The 12,925-nt window shown below is 42.4% G+C and overlaps 1 long non-coding RNA gene across 1 annotated transcript; it reads right to left on the bottom strand.

Moving 5' to 3' along the window:
- Nucleotides 1–3,020: 3,020 nt before the first annotated feature.
- Nucleotides 3,021–12,172, bottom strand: LOC311443492. The gene is made up of 4 exons (XR_014697288.1): nt 12,053–12,172; nt 8,244–8,353; nt 7,441–7,536; nt 3,021–5,824 (listed from the first exon to the last, which is right to left on the bottom strand). It is a non-coding gene; the product is annotated as an uncharacterized lncRNA (long non-coding RNA).
- Nucleotides 12,173–12,925: the final 753 nt, after the last annotated feature.

Here is a 12,925-nt window from a genome sequence, read left to right as displayed (position 1 = left end):
TTTTTTTGTTAAGAGAGGATACATAAGAACAGATAGCTTTTGATTTATGTATCACCCTTTTATAATAAATACATTTGTAACAACATAATGAAATTTTGGAACAAAAGTTCTTTTACAGAAGAATAATCTTTAACTGGTGTGAAATGCCTCCCTGGGACTTTGTCAGGTTTTAATTTCAGTTTGAATAAATTATTTGAGACACCAGGCTAGGAAAGATAAAGGTGAATTTCATCTCCTTCCAGCTCACCATAATGGAAATAATAACTACTTTAGCTAAAAACAAGTTTCCAATTAGTTTCTCTAAAATAATATTATTTCCTTTTATATAGATACTGTAGCTCATTTTGGAACCTAATTTTGATAATATATAAACATTTCTAAAGCTGCTATTCCCACCGAAAGGATGGCAAGTACAGACTTTGACAGCACATGTTGGGAGCATATCTGTACTAAAAAGCAGCCTTTGCTTTTCTTTAAAAGAATTTTAAAGAATAGAAGTAGAAAAATCAAATTAAAATCTTCTTAGTGATGAAGTCATCTGTCCCAAAAGACCTTATTTTAAGTGGCTGGATAATGATCATTAGACAAGACATTCTGAAATTATAAAATTCATTTTTTCTGGAAGAGAGATAGCCAGACCTTTACTTAAAAAAGTGCTTTATGGGGAGGGGACTTCAAGATACAGGAAAAGAAAAATAGTGCTGGCTCTAAAATGCAGCTGAAAGTGGCAAATTCATTTAACATTTTAAATTTGGAAGTAAACACTAATGTTTGAAAAATGAAAAAAAAATCTCAAGACTAGGTTAATGTGCTTGAAAAGATCCTTTGAAGGGATGTAACAGGACTATGCTCTGCTCCATCCCACCCAGCAATCTCTTCTGTTACAACCACCATCAACATATCTGTGCAGTTCAGCAAAAAGGAGAGTTTCTGTTTAGGCAGATGGTTTCTACACAAGAAGAGAACACCAAGCTCCAGGACCCTATACAACGCACTGTACTCACAAAGATAACATCCATACAACACAGCAATCCACAGCAGGCCTGATCAACAAGTCTCTCAATGAGTCCCTCCAGCAGGCAGGGTGTCTGATCTTCTTTGTCCCTACAAAGGTGTAGGTGAAGCTCTAGGGTTTGTCTTGGACCTCACTTGGGAGCACGTTTACCCCCAAACCTCCCATACTAGCCTCTGCTCCACACTCACATCTTGCTAGAGCAAGGCTCAAATGCCCCCCAAACCACACTTTTAAAGGCCATGAAAAGAAGCGTGATTTGGCCAAAAGCACAGCAGCTGTGGAGCTCACCAAGGGCTTTCAGCTCCTGCTTACAGCCATGGGGCTGGAGGCATGTGCCCTGAGCATTAGTTGCCTAAACGAACATTACATCCCAGCCCAGCGTCACTTCGTTAGCTGTTCTGACTAATGTGATGTCAGCATGGTGGCTTCTGCCCACGCAGTAATGAATAAAAGCAATGACACGTACGGTAACATGAGCACGGCTTGAACTCTGACCACGTGTGAAGGCAGCCTAGATGTATAGCCCTGTTACTTTATCCATCCCTGCCAAAGCAAAGAAAAAAAAAAGAGGGATATCACTGAACAGAATTTCAAAGACAGAGCAAAAAGGCTGCATGAAGTAAGACAGATGTATTTAAAAAATAATTTAAAAACTGCCTTTCATAATGTATAAGCCTCATTATCACATAATCACATATACATGTGTGTGCAAAACTGTGATGGAAAAGATCTTCTGGGATACCCTGACAGTTCCAGTGATGTTTTTGGACATTTTATGGTTTACTCTAGCTGTAATAATGGATCTACAGTTAGAGAATAATGGAAAACTATTCCATACTGAAAGCCTGGACAAATAGCTGGGATGTATATTTTATGAAGGTAACTCATGCTGACATCAAAAATTCCTCTTGGTCTTACTGGCTTGGGCGTGGGGGCCTTTTAACCCAGTACCTCGTCTCTGCCAGCAGTCAACATGAAATACTGCAGAGGAAAGTGTAAAGATCAGGCAGGAGGCAATTGTAAAACAATTCACCCTTCACATAGGTCTTGGTCTTCCTTTTTTGTAACTTCTTGCTACCCAAGTTTTATGTGAGTAAATGATTACAGACAGTAAACCTCTGGCTTATGGTGTGACATGGGTTAACAAGAGGCTCTTCCAACTCTTGTGATGATACAAAAAAAGTTTGTCATAAACTGCCACCAAAGAGCCCTTTGTCACCAGTCAGACTGACACCTGCCCATAAAGCAATCCAAAGAGTTTTGAAATAAAGCATTTGCAAACATCATGTGCTCTTAGCAGATGTAGAGACTGAAAAAGACCCCACAGCCCCCTGAATTGCACTAAATGATTAGACCAGCTCAGGCAATTCTGGAAGTTCAGGCAGAAGGAGAAAGAAAACAAGGGCAAAGCTGAGCAGAAGTTGGAATTAGCAATTGCTCCTTACATGTGTTAATGTAGAGCAAGATATATATTTATGTTTGCTTCATCTTTAGTTGTTAAAGCTGTTTTATGTGTGTTTGGGACCAAACTCAGCCAGGGCAATGGCATTCTTCAGGTGGGATTAGCTGACAGGTGGGGTATGCTGAAATCTCTCCTCGCTCTGCAGAAAAAGAAGGTGTATTTTACAGAGCTGTGTATTACTTGGTGCAACGTAAAAGGAATACCTTTGAGAGCTGGAATATGGATTTTATATTCCATGAAAACTGCCTCATGAAACTGTGCATTAAATGGGTTCTTAGATACACGTAGCTCAATAAGTAAAACTAATAACTCTACCCATGCAATAAGGAAACGAGTCAGTGGCAGTGTGGAAAAATAAAGGAAGGAGAGGGCAGTTAATCATGTGTATGCTGAGGATCTTCCCCACTCCGGGAGCAGAAGGGGGCCCGTCATTTTGTCACGTTGCATGTAGAAATCATTGGGTGGAGAAACAGTAAAACTTGTGTTTGATGGAATGGAAACTTAAAACCAGCATAAACAGAACCACTCAAAAATAATGAAATGGAGTTTAAAAGGCTTTATCGCATTCCAGGTTCAGCACCAGCAGCTGAATTTACATATTACAGAAAAGCAACTGCAGAGGTGGAAACCAAGAAAATGCTGTTAGAGACAGGAACACAGAGCCAAAAGAGTCCCAGGAGAGTGATAGCAAATTCAGAGTTGCTGAATGTTTCAGGGTAATCCTTGAGGACTTTGAGTTTTTCTCAGTCCTTCCCATGCAGAAAGAAAAGAGTTAATAAATACTGTTAGTGCTTGGGGAATCACTCACAAGGGATCTTTTGGCAGAGTAATCTTCATATTTAGAAGTATTTTCTCATTACGTGTAATAGGATGATGAACTAAGAAATGATCTCAACCACTTATGATTCTAAAAGCCCCCAGCCTGAATAATCTATGCTGATTTAGAGATAATAGCATCAAAGGCATAACTCATTTAGCACAATGTCCATTTACTTACTCTGAAGACTTTCGCTTCCCTACAACTATTTTTACAGACACTTATAAAAGTTGATAATGATATAAAAAGAATAACATAATCAAAAAATGACAAGCGTACAACAAGAACCACTTTGTCCATGGATGCACTACAGACATATAAAACCTGTTCCTAATGAAGTGCAATACAAATTCAAAGAGAAAGAAAAAGTGGAGAGCAGTCCCATTCTGCACTCATTAAAGTAAAACAAACTGACAGAAAGGATGCTTTTGTGTGCAAGAAGCTGCGGTGGCACTTATGAGCTGAGAGCTGCACGCTTCCCGTGCCAATATGAACATGTACAGCTTCTCTGCTGTGGTTTCTCTTCAATAAAGAAGTAATGCTAAGCCTTGATTTCCTGCTGCACCTGCTTAGACTTTGCTCTTTTGGTGGCAAAAGCCATATTTTATCATGTCTCTGTACAGGGTCTACAAGAATATGTCTTTGCAGTGGGCTCTCTGTTCTCCTATGGCGTGTGCAGTAGCTCACTAGCAGAGGCAGCTGTCCCCAATTGCGCAGGATCACAGCCAACAGTTTTCCCATTTTGCTTCCAAGTCCTCATGACTGTAACATCCTATTTTCAGTGAAAAAATGTTTTCCTATGCATGGGACAATAAATGTCAGGCTGACCTAAAGAGCACTCTTTCCCTACGTTTCCCTTGGGTTCTCTCCTCTCGGAAGGTGATGATGAGCTCTTTCAAATGCCATTTATGTCATCATAAATCATCCACTTTTTTTTTTTTTTTTTTTTTAAATGTCACGGAGGTGGTTCTTTCTTGTGTCCCATTGATTTTAGGCAGGTTTTGTATCTCCAGAGCTGATCACTGTAGGGGGTTAGTTGTAAACTGCATTTTATCCCTGGTTGTTATCCTGGGTGACTAGGGACCAGGCACAGGGGCAATGGAGCAGCATGGTAGCAACAAGGGATGAGTGTTTCATGTTTACAAAAGAGGGATATTAATAAATGACACTGATTTAATCTTGCTGTTTGAAAAATGCCAATCTACCTTCTAACCGATCCTCTTGATGTTTGGCATGTTCTTCCTTTCTTCTAGCCAGCTCTGTCCTGTGAACCTTGCAGGTCCGTTTGAGAAGCAGGCTGGTAGTGAGTTTGTCCATCTCCACTTCTCTTAATTCCTCAAGGCTTTGCATTCTTGTGCTTCATTTTTCTCTTGTGCCATTTCCTCCTGTGCTGAGCCCTTCTGGAGTTAGATTCCTGTTTGCTTATGTAATAAAACCATGAATTATTAACAGTATATAAAATATTGACAAACTGTTCTCTGAGATAGAACAGCTTTAAAGTATTGATTATGAATCCAGAGAGTTATAATTAGTTTCTGCATAAGAGATAATTAAGTTATTATTGTTTCTGTTTCTTCTAATATGGTGATGGATAGAAGGTATTTATACTGAACTCTGTGAAATCTTATTAAAATTAAGGCAATAGGTTTACAGGCACTCAAGATAATCATGAAATAAAGCATGATGGGGAAGAGTTTACATTTTCAAAGAGCTCAGTTGGCAATGTCCACTCGCTGTGTAAAGAAATAATCTCAGGGAACTCCTGGACACTGAGGCATTATTGACTTTGGTGGAGGCAGAATCTCATTTCAGTTTGGTTCCACCAGAAATCACACCAAGGCTGCTCCACTTTGCATGCTCATGCACATTCTGGACCTTGTAGCTGACATCAGTCAAATTGGACTGGGAGTACAGTTTCGGAGGTATTTAGTTTCCACAAATTTTTTGGACAAACTTACAGGCAAAACCATTGCAGTGTTAGTGTAGCTCTTGTAAGGCATCAGAAAATTCACAAAAAGGCTCAAATTCAAGATGACATGACACTGGTAAGTAGTTTTTACGGGTTATGCTGCTCCAAATTGATTTGTGCATCCTTACAGTTAGATGCTTTTGCCACAAGGGTATGTCTGATGAAAACCTAACCTTAGTCAGTGGAAATTATTGTATTTGCAGAGCATTCCCAAGCTGAACTGGGCAGCATGGACTCATCCTGCCTAACTGAGCGTGTTTGCCAGTGCTTCACCACAGAGCCCTTGGCCAGAAACTCTCTACAGTAAATAGGGAGTGGGGGTTACTTCTAAGATATAGTTGATCTGAGCAACTTTGGGAAGAGCACAGTCACTGCAGACATTTAAAGTTAGGGAAGCTCCATCCTCAGAGTGCAGTGTTGCAGCCCAGCCAATAGGAGATGCACTACTGAAGTGATGTGAGTGACAAGACCCATAGTATAGCCCAACAAACCGTACAGGTGTGGTGTCCATGGGCATCCTACGGTGGAAATTAAATCCCCAAAAATACCACAATGGAGGAACTACAAATAGAAAAGCATAAGAAACACATTTGCACATCTCAAGAATTGTCTTCAACAACTCAGAGAACACATGAACTCTGCTAATGAACATGCTATTAGGATTTCAACCAGATTTGCAAGAACAGACTCTTAAATCCTACCCTATGGGTCGAACCCACTCCACATCGCTGAAAACAAGTGAGGAAGCCTCATCCCTCGCTCTCGCTAATGCAAGAGGAGTCTGGGGGAAGGTCTGAGCCACATGCATGACGAACATCTCCCAGACAATGAAGCTGACTTGAAAGTGTGTCTGTCTGTCAGAGCATGGATGCAGTGGTGCTCTGCCAGCCGTTAATAGGATTTCATTGTTCAACAGCTGCTTGAAAGTACCCCTCTCTTCTGCTTTCGTGCCGAGATATGATCATCCTCGCAGAGGGCTCTGGTCCTGCACAATCACTGTCTTCCCACCAAACAGTTCAGATTACAATGTCTGCCCACCCCGTGAACAAAATGGGGCACCTAATTGAAAGCGAGTGCTTCCTCGCCCCCCTCCCTCCCCAGCACTACCTCGTGTTTTCATCGCGCCTTTTGTCCGCTCTGCGTCAGCTGCGCCTGCCTTTCTTGCTCGGAATAGAAATAATCCCTGCTTCCCCGCAGCAAACATGAAAACCTGTGCACAGAGCACCAGCACTAAATGAGAGCCACTGTGTGGTTTTGAAGGCAGCAATGTTTCAGGGGACGAAAGCTCACGCCATGGTTAAAGCAGGACAGAGGGGATGGGACTGCATGGTGGGCAGAGGCTGGTGGGTGGCCGTCCTGCAGGATCCATCCTCCAGCTATTGTTTTTCCAGCCCCCCAACTGGAAATGTCTGATTTGCTGTGAAAAAGGGTTGCAGGGGAAAAAAAAAACACACTGTGGAATATGACATTTTGGGAGCACACACTGCCTCTCACTCCTCCAAAATGTGTTGCATGGGCAAAGAGTGCAGCTGTGCTGGTTCAAAAACTGCCTCTCAGTGCTCTTCTCTGTAAGCCAGTGGCATTTTTCGGCTCAAAGGACCGAACAGGCAGGGTCTGGCGGAGTGGTGGCCAAGAGAGAGCAATGGCTGCAGGAAAGCAGCTGCGTCCTGGCTCTGCCAGGTGGCAGTGCCCTTGTGGAGGGCGGGAGCGAGCTGGAAGCCATGGCTCTGGCAGCATTTGCAGGTGTGCCAGCCCACATCGTGGTGCCATCTGGGTCCCTGAGGCCACTGGCGGAGGTGCCCAGCTCCACCAGGTGGCTCAAGAACTTCTGGTTAGTGTTTCTCCCTAGCTTTGCTTCCTCCAGCAGTGCTGTCTTTCACGATTTTCCCAGCCCCATCTTTGCAGCTGAGAAATGTCAAACCTCTGGCCACGTGATTAGACCGAGAAATTCCAGCTCCCTGCTCCGAACAGGCTGAGGGTAATGAATCTATTGAAAATCAATGCCCCCTATCAGCAGTGAAATTGTTGTTGCAGGAAGAAAGTCACTTGCGGCTGCTGGCTTTGATGGCTCCCTCTTCCCTGGCCATTCACCTGCTGGGCTCAGACCCCCGTTAAGGGGAAAGGGTTTTCTCCATAACAGAGGCGAGAGCACAGAGTGATGGTAAAGAGAGGGTTACCTTGAAAAAGTGAGGTTTTGGTCTGATGGAGGCTTTTCCCTGGGCTGTCACAAGCTCCTTCTAATCAGGGTTGACCTCACAGAGTGCAATGTCCCTCTGTAGCAAAAAGGCAGCGATGCACTGCTCAGAACAGCTGTTACTTGGAAGCAACAAGTAACTACATGTCTTGCTCTGTTTTTTCCCAGTTCGGATACAAATACAATATCTTGTACATCTATAGGCAGAGAACACACTTGAACAGAAAGCCTCGCATCCCTTGCGTCCGTTATTATCCCTCGCACAACACATTTACATCATTATTAAGTCCCCCCAGCTCTCATACCAACAGCAATCATCTGTCTGGGTGTTATAATGGGACTAGCAAATGTATACATCAGCAGTAGTTTTGGAAGGCTACATTGTGCAAATGGGCAGGTATACGGACTTACTTCAATTTCAGTGTCTCTACTGTAAATTCTGGTGCCTCACTTGTACTTTGGACCAGAAAAAATGTTCTCTATTAAGGAGGGGGTGGAATTGGCTACATTCACACAAACAAGGGTTTGGACGTACATCTTTCAGACATGTTATGGAAATTAATTTCTTCCAGTCTTCCCCCTCTTTCTTGAAGATACAGAGATACATTTGCATGGATAACATAAAGGCAAAGCTCAGCTAATCATTGTGCCTAACTCATCATACCTTTTTGATGGGCTGATTTTTATTGGATTATTTACCTTGTAGAGCTTCACTAGGTCTAAGTTCTTAAAAGGATCCCTCCCATACCCTTCCATAGAGCTGGATTCAACAGCAACAGTTGCCACCTGTTTCTTACCATGCAGTCTTTTTCCTCTCTTCTTTCTAAATGCTTGACACAACTGGGCAGAGTCGACATCCCATTTTCTCCATGTGTGACATTGCTCAGTGGCAGCTGCTAAAAGAAAAGCCCCATCATAATCAGTGTGTTTTGCCTGTAGCATAAGGCATTTCAGAAACATTGAAAAGCTGAAAGGAAATAGAAGATAAGTTGGAAATCATGAGCTGAAATGTGCACTTCCATTTCAGAGATTAAATTAGAAAAATATATTATCATGTATTTAAAACAGTATCATCAGCCAGCTTGACAGCTCATCTGGGCTCATGCTGGGCTGCTATTGAAGAGACTTGGGCTAGCATCCAGCCTTAGGACTTTCACATCTCTGATATCCAAAGGCTGGTTCAAACTGTAGGGCACTGCTGCTTGTTGGGGAGCAGAAGAGGTTTCTGCTGGAGCATCCCGCTGACTGCAGCACTTTGCAAACTCAAGGACAGGCCAGCATTACCATTTTAAAGTGCTGCTGACCCATCAAGTATGAGGAGGAATAGGAAAGTAATAATGAAAGATTTGCACAGCTGGAGAAATGGCTCAAATAGAACAGACCTATGGAGAACATAACGGGCAGGTAGGTGTAAATAAGCAACCATTTCCTGGTCATTGGGAAAAGGTCTTTCCTCATCAAAAAAAAAAAAAGCGTGGCAAGTCCAGAGAGCACTGAGTCCATAGCAGAACTCCCTAGGGAGAAGACTCTGGGCTTTCCAGTCCCTCAGTCTGGCTCCATCACTGAATGTGATGAAAGACTGCTGGGGGTCATGAGTTTACATCTGGACAATATCACTGATTCCTTCCCATTTGTACTCTGTCCTGGAAACATGCTTTTGGGCACAGTTAGAGACAAGGTGGCAAGGGAGGTGGAGCTTAGGTGAACTTTCCTCCTGTGTCAGGATAAAGACACAGTCTGCATTAATATATGCTGATCTCTGCATGTCTCCATTAAATGGTTTTACACATCTGTAATTATTTCCTATATAATTGAATGAAGGGACATTTATTTCAGAACTGCATATTGCTTGCCATCAAGATGAGCTTGGCTCGAACCACCCACGGAGTGCAGAAATGAAGCATTTGCTCCCATCAGCCAACTCGGAAGCAAAACCACAATGATGTCTTTGGACATACTGATCCAAGTCAGGGGTCTGTCATTCAAAAGAGAGATTATAAAAAAGGATTGGCTATAGGCTTGATTTTAACAGTGTTACCCCTCTTGAACAGGGAAGCTGCTGAGCAAGGAAGCATGAGGAGAGCAAGCAGAGCTGGCATTAGTTCTGTCCTGTGTGCACCAAGAGCACAGTGCAGCCATTCTTGCAAGGAGCACACATGGGCTAATTACAGCCTTCATCTGATTGATTTTTTCTTTGTCCATTTCATATTTTTCCAGTAGTGTTTTTAATATCAGAAAGTCCTCTGGCTCTTTGACTCTGCCATTTCAGCTGCATCCTGGGCTCCATTCAAAATTATGATACAATCCCAAAACCTTGAGCGTAAGCCAGGCTCTCTCCTTCCCAAACTGGCAGGCTTCACGAGACGCAATGAACATATTTTTCACAGTTATGCATCTTGCATCTGACTCAGGTTGTTGTTATTATGCAGTAAGTGTTTCAGTCTGAACATTAAAGAAAAGAAAAAATGTCAGGTCCTAAGGGGGGAATAAAATCCACTAATCCAACATAGGCTTTATTTGCTTGTTGACTACCAACCAGTGCCGAATACGGCGGGACTCCCAGAGCTTGAAACAGGATTAGAGGGTAGGAAATAGGACATTTACTTCAACTCAGATTCTTATTTAAGTTTTTATTCTGGCTACACAGCTAGGTATTTGGACATCTGGCGAAAACTCTTGGCCACACACAAGCTCTGAAAATGTTGTTAATCTGTAAAATCAATATTGTATTTAGGAAATTGCTCACCTACCTGCATGTTAGTGACTACTAATTCATCCGTACACTATTTCTTGTGTTATTAACTATGTAGGAAAAGGCATTATTTTCTTTTTATCACTCTTGGACAACTTATGCCACCTTGTATTTATGACATGCAATACAATGTAAATTATATTATTACTGTTGACTTGTATCAGCTGGAATGTTTTAAAAAAAGTTTTGTAAGTAATTTCCAGAAGTGGGATCCACGTGTTGGTTAAAAAGTGCTTGAACACATCTAGCTGATTACATGAGGGTATGCTGGGCATGCACAGATGCAATGTGGCCCCTCAGATCTCAAAAGACCAGTCGTCCCCCCTGTAACCAGTGCTCTGTTTCTCACACTGTTAAAATAATAAGCTGAATCTTGCTTTGCTTAAGAACCAGGAAGCTTGAAATAGAGACTGTGGAAGTCAAACAATGGGGTGGTTGCTGTAATTTCCTAAAGCTGTTGTGTTTGATTTGCCTTTAACTCAGTTAAGTATCTTGGCAAACCCTTAATTTGAAATCTGTAGAGGCTGAGCATCACACCCTGCTAGGCCTATCAACAGATGGAGGAATTCCTGGAGGCAAAATGTATATCCTCGTGCTACTTTTTTTTCCCTTCATTGTAATACTAATTATGCATTGAAATTATTAGTGAACTTGGAGACTGACAGATTTATGTTTAGTGGAGAGTGCCACTGGAAAAGCGTGGGACTAACAGATGCAGGTGGTAGGGGGTTGCCAGTCATGGGCTGACTTTTGTTTGTTAGCAATGTAAAAGCTGATAATAAACAAGGAAATCAGGTCTGCAGCAGAGAGCTTGGAAAAGATGAAGGTATTTGGATTGTAAATGCACAGCATGAGATGAGACCCAAGATCTTCCCCATCTCTTGAGCTCAGACCAGAGCTCTGAACCTCACGTGCTGGATGTGTAAGACGAGCCATGGGAGCTGCAGGGTCCTGCTCAGTCCATGCCCTTTCCCGAGGAGAAGAAAGCCTGTCATTGTCCTCATGATGCCCTGACAACAAGCCCTCCAAGCCTGCACCCTGGCAGCCCTTCTGCTTCACACCATTGCACTTGGCTCCTAAAGGAGACCCGGGGTACACCAGGCTTGATTCATGGTCTGGAAAAGACCTACAAAAAAACCTATAACTTCAGTCAGATGTCTGCTTGCCCCTACTGCATATATATTTGACAAATGAACCTGAAGAAACTTAAAAAAATCCATGCATTTTCTCTTTACTTAGCTTGTTAGTGCTTTCTTCATTAATCATTGATATTGGAGCTAGCTAAGTTACTGTGGGAGTGAGCTGACATTATTTTTTCCTCCAAAATAATGTAGGGTTATGCAGGTGCTTACAGAGCACATCTTACTGGAGTGGAGTTTCCAGTGATGGCACCAGCTGGGTTTGCTTCTGCACCCTCAGGTGAGCTGGCAGGATTGCAGAGCACCTACATGCTACAGCAAACTTCTGTGGCTTCCCTCTGGCATGGTGCGTTTTGTCCATCTTCCCCAAAAGGATGGTTCTCTTTACAAGCAAAGCTCTTTAATGGGATGCACATCGCAGCGTACTATTTGCTCCAGTTGCCCTCTGTGTGCTGATATTGTTTTATTTTTAAAACCCTTCAAAATCAGCTGCAGACTGAAAAAACACCCACCCCACCCCCTGAAAAAAACCAACAACCAACCAAACAAAAAACAAGTACAGGTGAACGTTAGTATACAACACAGATGGAAATGAAATTCAATCATGCAGAAAGTGCCAATGACTTATTATACATGAACGAGATGGGAAGTACATTTTGTCTAGTCCCAAAGCATTTTAAAATAACCGTTCAGCATCTTCTCACCTGAAATGTATCGTCTTATTGATTTTGAGCTGACTTCTGCAGATTGACTCCATCTGCCTATTTGGCTGTCATGCTTTGGAGTCCTCAACTGCCCAGAAAATGGTGCCACTGCCATTCCCAAAGATGCTTTTAGTGCAGCTGGTTTAAGGTGAACTAGAACAATAGCCCAAAATGAGAGTAGCCGAATAATAACACCAGCCAGCTGGGAATAACAAGCACACAGCCACAGCTGAGCTCTTCTGCTATGGGATGGAAAATCTGGGTCGTTTTCAGGATTAACCATCTACACAACCAGGATAAAATATTTTCAATTGGAACGAGATTTTGTCAATTTTCACTGTACAACATGGTCGAACAAGAAAGAAATGTCAGGTCACTTATTGCACCAATTTATCTGCCAGCTAAATTGTTCCTTCCCAGGCCTTCTGGCAACATTCGAGACTTCCTCAGATATCTTTCAGACTGCCCCAAGATTTCCTTTTATCAAGTATATAATTCTTTGCAATAAAAACAACCCCATTGGAGTAAAACACCAGGGGAAAAAAAGAGAAAGAAGTAAAACTCTGTGGATATGGGAGTGAAATGAGAGCATCTCCCCCTTTCAAGCCTGGAATTACTTTTCAGGGTTGGTTCACTGATCACAGACTCGGGCTGAAAGGGCTCCTGGCTTGTGCATGCAGCAAGCAAAGTCTGGTGGAGTGTGCAAGGCAGAGGGAAGCCTGGCTGTGTGATTTTGCTGTGCTTATGTTTAACATAATTTTCAGTCATGACAAATTTATGCAGAGCGAGAACATTTCAAAAACGTTAATGCAAATGTAAAATGTACTTTTTTAAAGTACATCCCCTCCTTTGCAGCCTTTGTGAATGGAATCA

Source organism: Aythya ferina (genome assembly GCF_964211825.1).
Source record: "Aythya ferina genome assembly, chromosome: 12".
Classification (NCBI taxonomy): Eukaryota; Metazoa; Chordata; class Aves; order Anseriformes; family Anatidae; genus Aythya; species Aythya ferina.
The sequence above is the reverse complement of the archived record's forward strand: the minus strand, read 5'-3'. Positions and strand labels throughout refer to the sequence as shown.